The sequence below is a fragment of the Patagioenas fasciata genome, chromosome 5 (assembly GCF_037038585.1).
Source record: "Patagioenas fasciata isolate bPatFas1 chromosome 5, bPatFas1.hap1, whole genome shotgun sequence".
Taxonomy (NCBI): Eukaryota; Metazoa; Chordata; class Aves; order Columbiformes; family Columbidae; genus Patagioenas; species Patagioenas fasciata.
In genome coordinates this window covers 55,612,924-55,630,885 of record NC_092524.1, presented here as the reverse complement: position 1 = coordinate 55,630,885, position 17,962 = coordinate 55,612,924, and positions in this window count along the sequence as shown.

Below are 17,962 nucleotides of genomic sequence, written 5' to 3'. Positions count from 1 at the left end.
GGCATGATTAAGTTTCATGGTTTAGCCTGAGCCAGCAATACAACCACGATAGCTGCTCACTCACCCCTTCCCCACCTCCCAAATAGGGGAGAGAATCGAAAGGCAAGGGACAAACTTGGATTTAGATAAACACCGTTTAATAAAATAACAAAATACTAATACACTACTAGTAAATATACATATATAAAATAGAAATAGAATATAAAATAGAAGATACTCAGTGCAATTCCTCATGAACTCTGTCCACACCGAGCAGCCAGTCCCAGGAAGTAGCACCTGGTCCCAACAGCCGATCCCAGAGAGACAAGAGAGAAAAAAGGCAGAAAAGGCTTCTGCAAAACAGTAGAATGGCAAAAGGCCGAACTAACAAAAGTCCCAAACAGAACTCCCCTGAACAGGTCTCTGAGAGCGAAGAAAAGAGAGACTCTCTCTCTGACACTCCTTAAACATGAAGAATGACACTAATGGGATGGAACACTCTTACTGATCAGTCTGGATGTCAGTCAAGCTCTGCCCCATCTGTCCCCCCCTTCCTCGCTGCCTCACACCTGTGGGCAGAGCGCTCAGAATGTCCTTGGCTCTCGGACAAGCGCAATTAAAAACATCAGCTCTGTACTGAGGTACCTCTTGTTCTTAAACTAAGGCCAAACAATGACCATGCTAGCTATGAAAAAGCAAGGTTTATAATTGCATGAAGAAAATTAACTCATTTTCAATCAAACCAGCACATTAAGCCTCCTCTTAACTTCTCATTGCACATGGGGCAGAAGGTTCTTTTGCAGTATCTGGAGTGACCCATACCTAGCTCATTATGTTCCTGGAAATAATAATGAATACTTGAGAGAAGATGCCCTTCAAGGTTTGTGTTATTGCCCCCATTTACAAAGGACAAGAAGGGGCCAAGGGCTGCCTTGCACGGGATTACTCGGCAGCACGGTCTTAGGGTGAGAAGGCTGGTGCGATGGGTCCTCCACAAGAAATCCAGTTTTGGGGATGGGAGAGCTTTTCCTGAGCCAAACATCCCTCTTGAGTTGTGCAGTTCATGCTCTAGGGAGAGAGGTGCCTGAGGTAGCACCTGGCTGTTGAACCTTCCTGCCACCTGTGCTCCATCACTGTCTGCATCTCCCCCAGCTGGGTGAAACAAACCCGGTTTCTGGGTCCATTGAAGGAATCAATTGCTTCTGCAGGACCATGGCCTTTGGTTGAACATTCAAGAGCCGCTGATTCATTCTGTCAAACAGTCTCTAACAGCTCACCACAAAGGTCTCCACATTGATCTGAGCTGAGTGGATAAAAATTAAGTATTTACAGGTTCTGTTTTCATTTCTGTTGACAATTTCAATTTTTTTTTTTTTTTTTTCGCAAAACAGGCAAGTAAATTCTTTTTAGATGAGCTTTTTCCGTACTGGTCGTGTCCCAGTAGCTTCATCTGGGTGGATGTGACTCCTCGGATCCTTGCAGTCTACTGCAGACCTGGGAATGGTTCAGTCAGATCACCTGTAGACTCCAGGCAAGCCAAGGCTATCAGTCTCATTGTTCTCTAGTTTTCTTTTTTTTGAGATAAATTATAGCATAGCATTAGACAGTTCTACCCTTCTCTATCCCTGGTAAACACCTTTATGCTGAAGGAGAAATGGTTTTCTAGGCAAGGCAGTGGACTCAATTGATATGGACTGTCTTCATTGCTCTGCCATTAATTTCCTATGTGACCTGGGAAAACCTGCTCATTCCAAAATACAAATTTTCCCTCTCATTAATAAGGATATTAATATGTGTAGCACATTAAATGGAGAAAATGTATTGATATTGTTAAGACTACTAATAAAATAAATGCCATAGAACAGCTTTATAACTACCTCTAAGCAAATATCCACATCTGTCAGCATCAGAAGCAGCATATCCTGGTTTCAAGTGAATTTTCATCTTGTGGTTGGGTTTTTTTTAACCAGGTTAGGTTAAAGCTGCAACATGCATTTGTGAGAGGATCTTTATGAATGCCCTTAGCACTGGCAAAAGCTCAATCAGAATTACCTTTTATTACACACAGGATATGTACTTCAACTGCAAAAGACAACTTGAATGATGGATGGATTTTTGTGTCTAATAAAGCATTAACCGCGATCTAAACTTTTCCTCCAGTTAAAGTTTTTAGAACAGCTCTTTCCTGTGCAGATTTTCTGATGTCTCTCTCAACTACCTGGCTGCTTATTTAACACAGAAATTGCAGGAACATCCAATCTTTGCAGCTTCTACTCTGCAATCAAATCTGGTTGAAATTAGTCCACGAGTTCCAAAGTTATTATAGGAAAGGCAGATACAGACACACAAACACACAGAGTGCAATCACATAAGCCTTTTTATCCAAGCTAAAAATAGAAAACCAATTAAATACCCAAAAATTGCTTTCAAATACGAAGTTTGGGCTGCGGACATTTTTTTTCACCTCCAGTATTAACCATCAGTATTTTGCTGTCTGGCCTCAGCATGTCTATGGGGTGTGGGATAACCCACTGGCCCCGGCAGTGGTTCCTGTGATTTGAACCCCAGGCAGTTGTACCACAACCTCCTCACCTGAAGGACTAGCACATGGGTGCAAATGTCACCTTTGGGGAGGAAAAGCTTCTGGTCCTACCCTGCACAGCTGAGTTACCAAACCATCCCTTCTACACCAGCCTCTCCAGGTAATGCCACTGCCCCCTGATTTCAATATTTTGATATCACAAATAACCATGGAAGCAGGATTAAGCCAAGATTCAGATGGGAATTTCTGTTGAAATGTGGATCAAAACCCTGATAGTGGGGCCTCGGGCAGGCTGGGAGACTCCAGCATTGGTACCTTGCTGACAATCCTGCCAGGGTGGGCCACTCATTCCCCATAGGACCTTCCCCAAGACAGCAAACACACCAGCCCATAACACACTGAATCCATCTCTCTTAATGCAAACGATATACCTTGGGGTACCTCCATGGAATATAGCCTATCTCATGCAAAAACATCAGATCATTTTATCAAAGATCAGCTTTTGGCAGGCTTGTGACTTGCTTTTCTCTGTCTACCCAAAGCCTAAGATTTCTTGGTTTTGTAGAGAACCATTCCCATTCCACCTGTTGCTTGCCACAAAGGTCTAGTTGTGCTGCCACGCAAAACGGAGATGGCTGCAGAAAAGCACCCAGACTGCCTCGACAAAAGGCCCTAAATGTAAGGGAAACATTAAAAAAAAATTAAAAAAAGGCAGGAGATGTAGCTCAGCCAATGCAAACATGTAAGAAACGGTGCAAAGGCTCAGAAGAGAAACCAGATTGCTGTTGAAATAGCTGGTTAACATTTTGTCTGGAAGCTCAGCTTCAATAAAATAGGTAAGGAAACCAGCTAAGGACCCCCAATGGCAAACATATTTATTGAGAATCCAATAAAAGTCTCAGAACAAATAGCCTGAAGGACCTGTAGACACAGCCTCTGCTGTAATAAAAATGCAATACAAGGCATCAGGGAAATGGTAAGGGAAAAGGGCTGCTCCATGAGAAAACCAAACAAGAATCCCAGAGCATGAGGCCTGGAGACACAGGCTGGGATGTAATAAAACAACTGCCATTGGGGAAAAAGAAAGAAAAACAAAACATCTAGCAAAGGCACAAAGAAGCCCCAGATACCCCAGCTAGCCTAGAAAATCACCACGAGTTGCCATAAAAACACATGGGAAAATAGGAAAAGAATAATGGCTGCAAAGTGATCGACTCCTGCAGGTACCTAAAGGCAGCGTGTAGGCGAAAGTCCACAGGAAGCCATGTCAGCTGCAGTAAACGCTGAGGGTGCCTAGGAGACAAACCTGTAAAAGGTGACAAAACAGCAGCCTTGGGGGGGCTAAATCTCTGCACTGGTGAGAGAGTTACGTTAAATGCATACTCCCACATTGCACAGAACTGTGATTTTTGTTTTATTTATCTCGGTCAGCAAAACTTTTCAGTGTGTACAAAAAGATGCTAGAGAACTTCTATTACAAGTCCACAGGAAAAATTTGCTTCAGAGACATCTGTTGGCTCCTAGGGTGCAAATCCACTTATTGCGAATTTCTGTGTACTGTAAAAGCAGCCAGAAAAATGTGCAATTATTTATCATCAAAGTCACTGTCATGTTAAGTACTGTTAATGAAAATGACATAAAATAAGGGTTCATAGGAATGAGCAAGATTTTTTTTATTAAGGCAAACGAGTAAATTGAGAAAGAAGGTGATTTTCATTTCCTGGCTTCAGTCATACACTGCAGGTCACAGCCATAAAAGAGCGTTTGCCTGTCACAAAGCAAGGATCCACATTCTTGGGCTGTGCTGCTCCCTGGAGCCCGGCCAGGCTACCAGAAAGCGAGTCTGGACAGGGCATAGAATCATAGAAGGACTTTTTCTGTTTTATTTAAGTTTATCATAGAATCATAGAATGTCCTGAGTTGGAAAGGACCCACAAGGATCATTGAGTCCAACTCCTGTCCCTGCATGCGACAACCCCGCAGTTCACACCATGTGTCTGAGGGTGTTGTCCAGTCTCTTCTTGAACACTGTCAGGCTTGGGGCTGTGACACCTCCCTGGGGAGCCTGTTCCAGTGATCCACCACCCTCTGGGTGAAGAACCTTTTCCTAATGTCCAACCTGAACCTCCCCTGGCACATCTTCCTGACATTCCCTCGGGCAGGTGTAGGCTGGCATCTCAGCAGCACATCCTCCTGGCTGGTGGCAACGTAGTGTGCCTTGCTGCAGAGAGATGTTTCCATACAGGCAGCTCTGCCATGGGTGTTCCTCATCACTGCCCCTGGCTTTACCGTCAGTGAGCCAGGGCAATGTATGGCAGTGCTGCCTGTGTCTGAGCAAGGATGCCCTCAGGACAACCCAAGGTGCAGGTGTCATCTGATTTTCTCCAGATAAATACCAGCTTTGGAGGAGCTGTGGCACACACACATCCTACTGCTCTGCAGTTGGGATCTTTGAGTCTCTTCAAAATTTCGTTCAATCCATGCCCAGAGATTCTGACTTTTTTTTTTTTTTAGTATACATGCATCTTCTGGAACAATCACAGAATTAATTTGCTTAGAAATGTGTTAGAAATTGGCAGTAACAAAGTATTAGTTTGTTTACAAGCCTCTGAACTACAAAACCTAACACTGATAATGCTACGTCAGACCTATGAATCTACTTGTCAAGTTTTAATTTACTTTACTGGTAAAAAAAGTATGTGCTTTTTCAACAACTCTCCTTCTACCTGTTTGTTAACTATTTTTCTTACACAAATCCCTCTACACTGCCTGCACTCCTGAAATTGTCCTTCCTGAACTGGGATTCTTGGGCTGCAACAGTCTTAGGGTTTGCTGGCCACATGGTTTAATGGTGGAGAATGGTATTCTCAAGATTTCTGCATGACTCCCCAGCCCAGCAGGCAGCAGGCTGTTCCTCGCAGCCTAGATCTCTGCATCTCCCATCAATACCTTTGAGTGCATTTTGCCCTTCCCAGGTTATTCACAGCATCACTCCCTGCCAAAGGAGACCTCAAGTTATAGCCACTTCTTCCAGCTGTCAGGCCACCTGATGTGGATTTATCCATCGCTACCCAAGTAGTTTCCATCTGCTGCTGTGCCATGAAGTGCTCTGAGAACACGGCGGTGTCTGCAGTTCACAAAGCCATACGTGCAGGGGTGCTCTCATCACACACAGGTCTGGAAGGAAGAAAACCCAGAAAGACCAGTTACAGCAAAAAAGTTAAGCTGTTAACGTCTGCGGTCCAAGAGAGTGGTGAGCTGAGCTCATTCCACCAAGTCCCTTGCTAAGCTGGTGCTCTCATGGGTGTGAAATATTATCAGCTGTTAGAGTTATTAACCAGTGTTAACCAGGTAGTGCATGCACTGAGCTGTGCTTAAGGTTAACTGTGCCATTAAGGGCTTACAAACTCAATTAAAGATTTTAGTGTTCAACAGTTAATGGTTAATTTCTGCAGATGTCCTGTTTCCAATTACTATTCATATATAAGGTAAGCAGCATGGCATCACACTTCAGCTCAGACAGACTGATTTTTTTTTTTAAAATATGTTTTATACCAGCAGAAGGTTTCACTTAATTGTATAATACCCAATATTTAGTATTCCTGGAGTGTCTTTGAAATCCCTCTTAAATCCTGGGTATTTTCACTTTTCTTTTTCTATTATTATCACTGCTCCCTGTCTCGCTTGTGCTGATCTGACCCCACAAGGATACAGAGGTTTTCTCCGCATTGTGCCATGACCCTGCAGCCTGATGGGGAAGAAGGCAGCCCAAGCAATGTTCCCCCTGGTCCCCACAGCCACAGGGCAGTCTCATGGCTTTTCTTTTTTCTCTTTTACTGGAAATGACTTGGGAAGCTCACAACCCCCATGTGTACTGAGGAGCTCGGATGCAGATTTAAAAGCCTACATTTGAGCCCGTTGATTTTGGAAAATTTTAAGCAACAATAACCCCCTTGTAAGGCCAACTGTGATAAGGGAGCATTTGACTAAATCTGCAGATGGAGTTAACTGGAAAGTTCTGAGTCCTGGAGTTACACCCAGGTGGAAAGAAACCTGCTACTGTCAGTAAAGAGAAAGAGTGAATAAATCAGCTCTCCACTAATGAGGCAAATAAATTCATAACTGGAAGCTGCATTCTTACCAACTCACCCTTTAGGAAAAATCAATTCCTTTCTATACACGCAATTGTGATATTCCTCCTGAGAAATACTCTAAATTCAGCAAAGAACATGAACACATACCTAACTCTGCACATGCGGGTAAATCTCTGCTTATCATAAATTTAAGTTAAGAATATAATTAAATTGAAATTAAATATGAAATGCCCAGGGAATTACTCGTGAGTTTGAAATTTGGGCATTTAAATGCAATGTTGAACGGGTGCATCTGCGAGAAAAAGACTCGGGGAGGTGCATATAGGCTTGCACAATTCTCTGAGATGGTTTCACAAGCACTTTCAGCCAGCTGATGATTGTACCATTATTAAAAAGCCACGTCCCACCTCTTCTCACTGCCATGCTCAGTACAGCAATTGTCCAGGCTGTTTGGCCAACTGAATCAGCAAACTGATCTGGACAAAAAACAATCCTACAAAAAACCCAATCATTTCCGGATGGGTGTGTTCTCTGACTGATCTTAAACGTGTGGCCACACAACTGCAGGCACTGGCCTGTGAGACAGAGGGTGAAAGGATGGGGGTGATCCCACCTGTTGTGGTGACTGCAGAATCTTCAACTGGTCAAGCTGATAAGGAAACCTCATGCTCTGAGGACCTGTTACAAAGTTCATGTCTTTTGTAAAGTCTTTGCAGTCACTTCTGGTCTGTTCTACTGCATGTGAAATCTTGGCTGTTCAAGTAATTCTTTCAGGTAGAGGAGCTTTCTGGAGGACATCTAAGGAGATAATGTTCTTTGAGATTCACAGAGGTGCAGCACCAGTTTCTCCCGGGGCTGTATGGGCTATAGTTAGCCTCTGCAGAAAATACATGAGCCACCCAATGGTAGAGATGTAATTTTTTTCTAAAAGAAATGTCAAGAGGAGTCATTAACCCCAGTGGCTTAAGTTCATGTGATGGCATACATAAAAATTATCCTGGATGGAGATAATAGATGGTTAGGGCTCAGAATTCGTCTAGGCATCTCCAAAGTTTTGGGGTGAGATCCATTCTTCTCGGGTGTATAGAGGTTTTATGGTGCAGGTGTTGCTGCTCTGGGCAAAAGCCTCCACTGTGATGGTTGTTCAGAACCTGTGGGACAAACTCCAGCAAGATGTCAACCCCATCCTAATCCTCAGTGCTTTTTCCTCCAAATGTTAGAAGTGCTTTTTAACCTTGTTGTCTCCCACAGAAATGCAGATTATTGGACACCTCTAAATGTCCCCCACCAGGACCTCATACAGGAGAGACCAGTCTACAAAAGCCTGTAGACAGAGAGCATGTGAGAAGAGGAATGAAGCATGTATGACAGATATTCATCATGTCCTTCACAGCATCACTGGATGAGGTTCACACAGCCCACGCAAGTACGAGCTTTGTAGAACAGATCAGAAAAAGCAGCATTTATCCACTCAAAGACAATGTGTGGCTGACATTTTCCTTTCATTTAAGCTAGTGAAAATGAAGGAACAGACAATCCTGCTTAAGGACCTGTTTCCACTTAGTGCTGAGCACCCCACTGAAGACATCTGTTTTTATCAGGCATTTATTTTACAATAGTGGTGGCACCTCTAACCAAGACCAGGCCACCAGAGTAGAGAGTAACCCCAGCTCCTTCCAAGGAGATGAAATCAACTGACAAGTTGAAAAGGTTTCTCAGACCTCATAGGATTTTTCTTTGCTTTCTTTTTCCTTAGTGGAAACTCAGAAAAGCACTCAAGTGGATGGCAACATGTCTCACAAATACCTTGTATAATTTGGCAACCACCATTTTCCACATCTAATTTCATTACAGGACATTAAATGTTTGGGGGTTTTTTACAATGGTTTTTGCACCTTTAACAACATGTTGATTATTGTGTTTTGAAATAACTCACTTCTTTAAGTATAACTTAAGTGAAAATTTCATTTAGAATTGCAACACCTGGAGAAAATCAACATCATGTGACTTGTAGGCACTTCTAAACAGGAAATACTCCATTTATTTTTTTAGCTGTGTTTGTGTAATAAAGTCTAGCATCCAAGTGTGAGCAACACGTTTTCTTGTTTTATTAAATGGCATTAAAGCCTTTATTACTTCTCCACTGAATGCACTTCTGGCACCAAATGGGGCTGGACAATAATTGTCAGGCACTGAGTTTAACATTACAAGAAAACACCTTTGGTGGAGCTCAGAGTTTATTGTGTAATGAAAAATACACCTAGATGGTGAGGCTTCCTTTGAGAATTTGCTTGGTGAGTGTAATCTCAGGCACTGCTGCTTAAGAAATTGGATTCTTTGAAATATAAATTAAAGTACTGAAATAATATCTAAGAAAGTTGGTTTTCTTTTCCTCCTCCAGCTATGAGAAGTTCCTTGAGAAGAAAAATAAAAATAGAGGGAACAGAGAACATTTCTTTCACTACTCAACAGGTTAGGGCTGTGAGATGCTCTCAAAGAGCTGTGTACCACACTTGGGACTTTTCTCCCTGTCTCCTCAGATCTTTCTCAACTGTGCTGGCTGCTCCTGTTCCTGCAGTCCCAGCCCAGGCCCCGGCCAGGTGTGAAGGACTTTCCTCTCTGTTTTTATCCCTTGTATTGTAAAAGAAAGGTTGCACTGGGCAGGATAGGAGCCTTGAGGATGGGCTTGGCTGGAGGGAAGTTGTTTTGCAGGTGTGCAGCATTCTTGCGCTCTCAGGAGTTCCCCAGAAATGGAAACTGACGAGAAAAGGGGGAGATGTGATTAAAATACGAATCCTGCTCTTCAGAGGACGAGCAGAGGGGAATGCTCTGCAGTGCTCTGCTCACCAGCTCCCTGCACCCTGTACAGGCACATGTGTCTGTGAACAGAGGCTGGAAACTGGGCACAGCAGAGCCTTATGCTCATTTGACACTTCACAAATGACTGTTCAAGGTCAAAATAAGCATATCTCTACGTTCCTGGACTAGATAAATTCTCCCCAAGGTCTCAGTGGAGCACTGCAGCACTCAACATTTGATTCATTTTCTACTGAGACTGGCAGTGCATGCGTTGGAGGTTGCACGTTAACTACAGGAATGGGAAAATGCTTTACACAATCCCCAAATTAGAGGTTCTGACTGATGAAAAAGCTCTCCCATTGACTGCTTTTCCTGCCTGGCTCAGCTGCCCTGGTGGGGAATGCAGGATGATAAGGAGGGGGCCATGGGAGGGCCCAGCTCCCCAAATGCAGGGAAACACAGGAAAACTTTTTAGTGTGAATTACCACAGTCTCTGTCTTTTAATCATTAGCAACTCCCCTTTAGTGATGTGTAAATGTGTCGCTTGGGTTATAACCAGAGAACCTCACTTTTTTTTTTTTTAAATCGTGCCTGGTGCACCCCTGTGGTGTTGGCTCAACCCCCCCGCACCCCACTGCCACATCCAACAGCTCGCACGGGCACCCCCGAGCGAGCCGAGATGCTGGCAGGCGCCAGGAGAGGGCAGCGGTGCCCAGGGCTGGGCGGCGGCCCGGGAGGGAGCCCGGCCCGGCGGCGGGGGCGACAGCCGGACCCTCCGCGGATCGGCCCGCGGCAGGGAGGGACATCACACACTTTGTCTGCATCAGCTATAAGGCCTGGACATTTGCTTCTTGGCTGAGGTTCTTTGTTTCCTTTGACAGTCACCCCCAAGAGGCCACCCGTGTCCTGGGAGAGTGTCCAGAAGAGGGCTATGAATTTGGTGAAGGGTTTGGAGGGGAAGTCATATGAGGAGCGGCTAAAGTCACTGGGTTTGTTCCACCTGGAGGAGACTGAGGGGAGGTATCATCATAATCTACAGCTTCCTCACAAGGGGAGGAGGAGCGGCAGGTGCCAAACTCTTCTCTATGGCGACCAATGACAGAATCCGAGGGAAAGTCAGGAAGATGTGCCAGGGGAGGTTCAGGTTGGACATCAGGAAAAGGTTCTTCACCCAGATGGTGGTGGATCACTGGAACAGGCTCCCCAGGGAGGTGTCACAGCCCCAAGACTGACAGTGTTCAAGAGACTGGACAATGCCCTCAGACACATGGTGTGAACTGTGGGGTTGTCATATGCAGGGACAGGAGTTGGACTCAAGGATCCTTGTGGGTCGCTTCCAACTCAGGACTTTCTACTATCTATGATCCAAATCAGATGGTGTATTAATCAGCAGACATACAGAAATTCTTCTTGCAATTGCCCAGCTGTAGTACAGGTTTTAACGCCAAGAAGGGACCTTTAGAGTGAGGCCCTCTTGTCTGAGTTGGGCCTTGCAACGTGACCCCTGCAAAGAGCATAGATCCCTTCGGAGACCTCTCCTGCGTGTTTGCAACGCAGAGCACGGTGTATGTGTGGTGGGAAAGAATGATCATCCTCTGCCAGCCTCTCTTCTGGTCCCCGCAAGGCTGCCACACGCTTGGCCTGTCCCTTCCTACCTGGGTTATGCATGTGCATGTGCAGAGCAGGGAAAGCAGCACCAGAGGAAGGAAAGAGAAAAATCACCTTTAGCCAGCATGGAAACCACCCTTCCAGAAAAGCTACCAGGCTGACAGCCAGAGGAGTACAGAGTGGACACAACAAAGATACCTACAGGTCAGGACTGTTGCGGGAATGCTGGTTTCCCCCATCTTGTCACATCAGAAAAGAGGGCCTTGCCAGAAACGTGAAGATGGTGAAACCAAATAGGCCTTCATCTTTCACACAACCAGGTAGCACAAAAGCAGCTCCTAGGACAAATCCATGAGTTCTGCATTGGCCAATTTAACCTGTTAGCAGATCCGTGCATAGGTATTACTAATATCCAGAATTGCATTGTGTCAATGTGTCAGCTTTTAGGCCAATCTCTGTTTAAGGAATCAGAAAGGCTTCCAACACAGGGGCAGACTAATTCATGGATGTTTAGTAAGCATCTTTTAATTCTCTCAGTGCCAGTCACAGTTCCAGGAGAGGACACCAGACAAGAAGCCCCTCCTGGATGACCCCATCTGACCAACTCTGTGTTCCCATTTTTCCATAGCAAAGAAGAACTGCTGTGTATGTTTATTGGTTGTTTTCAGTTGCTTCTTGTGAGCTTAAATGATCCTTTTTGTTCGGATGTACTGCAGAACTCATTGGCAATGTGTGAGAACCACAGATGATGCAAACTGGAAACAAAAGAAAAACCTGTCTATATGAGCCTCTGCTTCCTGCACTCACTGAAGAAAATACAGAAAATCAGGGCCAGTAAATATAACTAAAAGTCATGTAAATGTCCAAAACTGTTTATGCTTTTACACACTGATGTTTTGATCCAGAAAACAGTTGCACACATAATTAATGTTACCACCATGATAATCCCATCATGCACATTTGCTGTAGGTATTTGCAGTTTTGTCTTTCAGTTCTACCTCAGTTATGCAAGTTGCAGGATATTATGTCCTTATGAACTTGCGGATAAATGACATTTTGAGGAAAATGATTATTGTTAATAGATATTATAGGCTCAAGACCTCATTATAAATAACAAGGTCATTGCTAAAATGGGATACTTTCCAACCAATTTTAAATTTTGTCTGGCAAAAAATAGGTCAGGCCACCCTAAATGGTGTTTGCAGTATGCTTCCAGGCAGCTCTGAAATCAGTTTGGAGGAACTGATTTAAAACCTACATGAGCTGTATCATACAAATTACATCCTCAGGAAACTCTCATTGTATTTATGTGATTCTGCTCTGAGCATGAAACTTTTGTTTCAAAAAGCAGAATAATACTTGAACCTAAGAAATCAAATGTGAGAGAGAGGTGATCAGAAAATGTCCTGAAACAGTCTTTCTCTTATAAGTATGTATGGGAAATGAATGGTGAACTTTGGAAGCAGTTCTGAGGGCCACCCTCATTAATTTAATAATTCTCACTCCTCACAGATCATAGATGTCTCCTTGCAATCAGACCCTGGGGTCACTGATCCAGGGCATCAAGCCTTCATTTGGCTGGGAAATGACTCCTGAGTATTGCAGTCACACACAAAGGTACACACTGTATGCAGGCCTGTTCCTATGGAAAAACGCAGCTGAAATTCGAGCCATTGCTTATATTTATACTCGGTCTGTTTTTTCATGAAAGGTCTATCCTGTATGATACTGATGGTAATTCTTGGGTGACTAGACAGCCCTGTGCCTGGAGACTGTATCCACAGATCCTAGTCTGATAACTCATATTGGTGAAACTGAAGTCTGGTAGGAGAAAAAATGATTAGAAGTATTTTTTAAAATGTATCTGCTTCCAAGTTTCTACACAAAAATCTAGAGCTGGCACTTTTAGCTCGTGTTAACAGACGGGACCTTGTTCCTGTCTGATGATTCAGCAAAGCAGCTGAGCATGTGCTTAGATATGAGCAACAGCAGGGATGGAGGGAGGCAGGGAGAAAACAATGATCAAATGTAGCAGTTCTTCCTAGGTGGGCCTGGACCCTGGAGGTGCCTTGGGATAAGGAGGTGGTGGTTAGAAATCAGGTAATTACATCAGGTTTAGGGAGAAAAGATTACCTCTCAAGAGGTAAGGGAATTGGGAAGACCCACATGGCATTGACAAAACACATGACAACCTAAAACAAAGTAATTAAATACACAGCCAGCCACCAAGTGAAATCCTCTCTGGTATCATACCTGTGAAACGCATGCATGTGGCAATGATTCCATCACCCCAGGTCTGGGACCTGTGCAGGAAAAGGTTAATTCCGTCTCAGCCTTTATGGCACAAAGTAAAAGCTCTTGTTTGTTTTGGTTTTTTTGTGTGTGTGGGTTTTTTTTGTTTTTTTTTTTTTTTTTAAAGTGTGGAGAAAGAGGCAGGCTTTAAATATTTGCGTAGGCTGCTTGGCAACAAACTGCATGTGATCTTTGTAAAAACAATGAGTTCTCATAGAATTTACATTGTGTCTGAACTGGGTACTGATGGCTCCTGACCAGCGCTCAGTGACTGGTTTGTAGGAAGAAACAGCCAGAGCGTGTTATATTGTGCATTGTGTGCTGTGACTCCAACCCTCTGAGAAAGACTGAGCTGTTGGAAATTGAGGACCAAGGTGAGAATAAAACTGTGGCTTTTACAGTAAATAAAATGCAGGGGGTGAGAGCTGGCACTGGGAGTGGTTGTGCACTTAAGGGCATTGCTCTGGGGTGTGATCTGCACACACAATGTGGGGCTCCCCAGTGCACCTGATGGTTGCAGGCCTGTCTTCTCCCATCTCAGGAAATGAGCTGTGCACCCCATATTTTTCCTTCAGAAATGATGTCTACTTGTCTGTGGTAAAAGTGTTAAGCAGATTGTAATCCTTCATCCTCTTCCTACCAGTGAGGGCTGTTGCCTCTTCAGCCATGCAGGAAAAGCAGAGTAAACCTGCACTTCCAGCTGCTCGAAGATTGTTGAAATCAGTTCAGAAATCACGAGATTTCTCGAAACACTAAGCACTGCTTACTTTTTTTTTCTTTCCCCTCTATTTCAGCCCTTTCACCTTTAGGATACAACTGAAGCATGTTTTCTTAAGTTTCTTCCACTGCTGCTGAAGCCAAAACCATACTTCACCCCCCAAAAAAAATTCTCTTCCTGGCAGGAAAATGGAATTTTAAGTGAATATCTTGTAAAAGCAGTGAGAGGAAAACAATGAGAATTTCTGGTATTGGGTTTGCAACCCCTTCCATAATCTGGGGAGGTTACACAGTTTCCCTGCACTCATGGCATCCAGTTAGAACCTTTTGAACCATTCCTGGTGAGGGTAGAGGGGTTAAGTATGCGTAACACCAACCAGGTTGCTCTAAAAGAAGATACAAAAAAGAGTTGAACACAAGTGCATCTGATACCCTATCTTAACATGTGCGTGAATAAAAACTCTGATCACTGTTGCTTCTCTTGTACCAGACAAAATACAGCTATTGCTGTCTGTTTACACAGGTAATAATGAAACCACATGGCCTTCCCGAAACTTCCCCCATGTGAAAACATGTGAATGGATCAGCTCACAAGAGCGAGAAGAAGCAGGGTATGGTAAGCAAACACCATCCAGTCCTGTAAATAAGATAATACATATTCAGAGAAGTTACTTACATATGATCATGTATGCCCTAAGCCAGAGCCAAAGCCAAACTAATGTCCAGATTTTCCAAATTCAGGTGCTCTGAATTCAGTGGATGATGATGATGATAACTTCATGTTGAGGGGTATCTATTTGTGTTTTAACTCTCAGAACTACGTAAATGGGGAAAAGGAGTTTTTGAAAAGTGTCGCCCAGTAGCAGGGCACCCAATGACTATCTGCATCACTCTCTGCAGATATCATGGGAATGTTACGTGTCTTCGTGGAATTGCATGAGAGGAGCATGAGGCAGTGGCTCCTTGTGTACAGATGTGTACAACTGGTAGAGATGGCACTGAATGAACGCAGATGTGTTCATATGTTCATGCTCCACCAACAACACTCTTCTGTTTACTCCCAGATTCATTAATTCCGTGTATATGTATATGTATGTGTATGTGTATATACATAGATAATTTTACACACCTATGGTTGAAAGGATGTACAGGTTACATACATACACAGGTATGAACTGTGCTATAACAAATATCTAGCAACATGTGACTTTAAACTTTTTGGGAAAGGTTTTGTCTATAAATGTGGGATAAACTTGCAAAAATGGACTGTGTGTTTTAGCGACTGTCTTGCTGGATTGATAGCAGAGGATTAAATTATGACTATCAAACCATTCACCTTTGCCAGCGGATCTAATCGCAATCTGTTTGATAGTGACAAAAAAAAGCCGTCTGTAGCTTTGTGAATGAGTGAATTAGTTCCCACTGGCTGAGCTCTAACTGCAAACTGTTACCACTTTGCAGTTGCCGTTACTACTTTTGCTTTACTCAATGGCTTGATTTTTCAAGGTAGAAATCTGTAAGGAATGGAATTAAAAATCTTTGACCTAGTCTGTGTAAGAGCTGGAAAAATGAAAAGAAAAACAATACCCTTTTAAGATAAACCTCACAAAACCAAAAGCAAAGGACCATTAGACAGATCCTCTGATCTGGCTTTTGTTTTACAGGCCTTTACACTTCACACAATTAACCCACTTGTGAATAAACTGTACTGTGTTGGAGTAAGGCACATCTTCTAGAAAGGCATGGTCTCTCTCTGAAGACAGTAAGTTGGCAAATTGTCATTTCTCTGGATGACTGACTCACTATTAAAATCTCCTCATTTGGATTCGTCTAGGCTCCAGCTTCTGGCCATGGGTTTTTGTCTGTCTCATCCCCAGTACATTTAAAAATGCCTTGATGCCTGGTCTTTTCTTCTTATGAAGAAAATTAATTATATATGTGAAAAGCCCCGAACACTTTGTGTCTTCATGTAACACTTCAGTGGTATGTCAGCAATCATCGTAAGAAAGAGCTGCTGGACATATACATATATTTTTTTAACCAGTTGTGCAATAAAATGCAACAAGGTGTGTAAAAGCAGGTAAAAATCACCGAATACAAAAGGCAGAACTCTCCAGCGTGTTGGCATGTGCTCATACTTTCACCTCATCCTGGAATTTTGAAGAGCTCCCATAAAAGTTTGTTTGAATCAAATGGAATAAGCCCTTGATTTGTATAAAAACACATAAGATATAACAAAGAAAACCCTTGATTGTTCAAACTCTGCGTTATTGGGCAGCCTTACCAGATCTTACCAAAGCTAGGAGCTCTGGCAGATTTTTTCATTGGCAGTTCTACGGTCTTGGAAACAGTTATTGCTGTTGAGACTGTCATTCAAACCTCTCACTCGCTGCTGTGTTGGTTTTGGCAGGTGGGAAATTGCACCAAATGTGTTTTTTGGGTTTTTATCAGTTCTTCTAAGGGGAGAATCACAGATTATCATCTGCCAATTCAAGCCAAGTGATTTATAACATAAATGGACACATTCCTGAGCCTTTCTCAAAAGCAAAGTACAAACATTTCTGTCAAAGCTGAATTGAGAATATTTGCCAAATGATGCTTCATACTCTTGTCTTCCTGCTTAACTGCTGTTCATTTTTACAAATAAGTTATTAAATCAGGGAAAACAATGCATAAATACATACAAAACTATAAATTTTTCAGCCCCTCAATACTCACCTTTGCAATCCAGGCATGACTGGGCAATGCAGGGGAAGGTTGGACATAGATAAAGGCAACTTTATTGAAACCCCTGTGCTGAACCATTGGCAAGTTATCACTTCAGCCTGCATTCCTCTGCCCATGCACACACAAATACCTACAAACTGGGTACAGTAAGTTCATTTTTGGTGCCCCACACCCCATAGATACAACTGTTTGTTTCTTCTCCAGATTTTTCTGTTTGAAGGATGTGATTGAAATCCAGAGCTAAATTCTCACCTGTTCTCGTCCCACTTTACCAAATGCACAGCAATAAGAAGCAGGCAGCCACCTCTCACTAGAAACAGATCCTTACTGGGGTTGCTGCTCTCCAACCCAACATCGAGGGCCTGCTGACCCCAGCAAAGCCGGAACCTCAACATTTGCTTAAGCAAGGGCTCCACTGTGTGTTCTCTAACATGACTTTTAAAGTTATTAGTCTTTAATGTTGTATTGGTTAAGAGGTCGAGAAAACCTGACAGATGCTTGCAGTTAATTGTGGTGAGGTAACACCAACTATGACTTTTAAACTGCCATCTACAGCAACCACAAGGACACATCTGGCATTGGTAGCACTCCTCAAGGCCACGCTTCGAAAGACGGTAAAGAGAAACTTGAAATCATTGTCCTCCTTCTGCTAAGGAATCACTGCTGGGTTTTGATTGTCCTTATTTTCAGAAGCTTCCGGCAGAACTGTGGCATTAAATATTCAGTGAAATACAAGTAAGGTTTGAAAATGTCTGCTCCAAAAGAGCTTGGAACCATTAGGGCATCTCATACTGCAAAAGCCTCTGCCTGGTAAGTTATGCATCAGAGTCATCTGCTTCTTACCTCAAAAAATGATCAGCTTATTTATCAGCTACAGGGAACTTCCCTTCCATTTGAAACAGTAATGTATTTCTGTTACTTGCAAAGCTAATGCTTTTTGGGAAGGACAGGGAAAGAATCTCTTCTCACATCTCTTTCAGTCAAGCTGACTTGACATTGGATGTAAAATTGGAACCACTTCTTCAAATAGAAACAAAAAGTAGAAGAAAGGTTGAATTACTTCTGAAGGCAGCTGCATCGACAGGCAGTTTAGCTGAAAGTTGCATTTGGAGAATATTTGACATCTCCAGTGCTGTGGAAGAGGTCAAGCAGTTCAAAAGAAGCCTTCTCGCTTACTTACTTCTAAGAAACTAATTCATTTTGT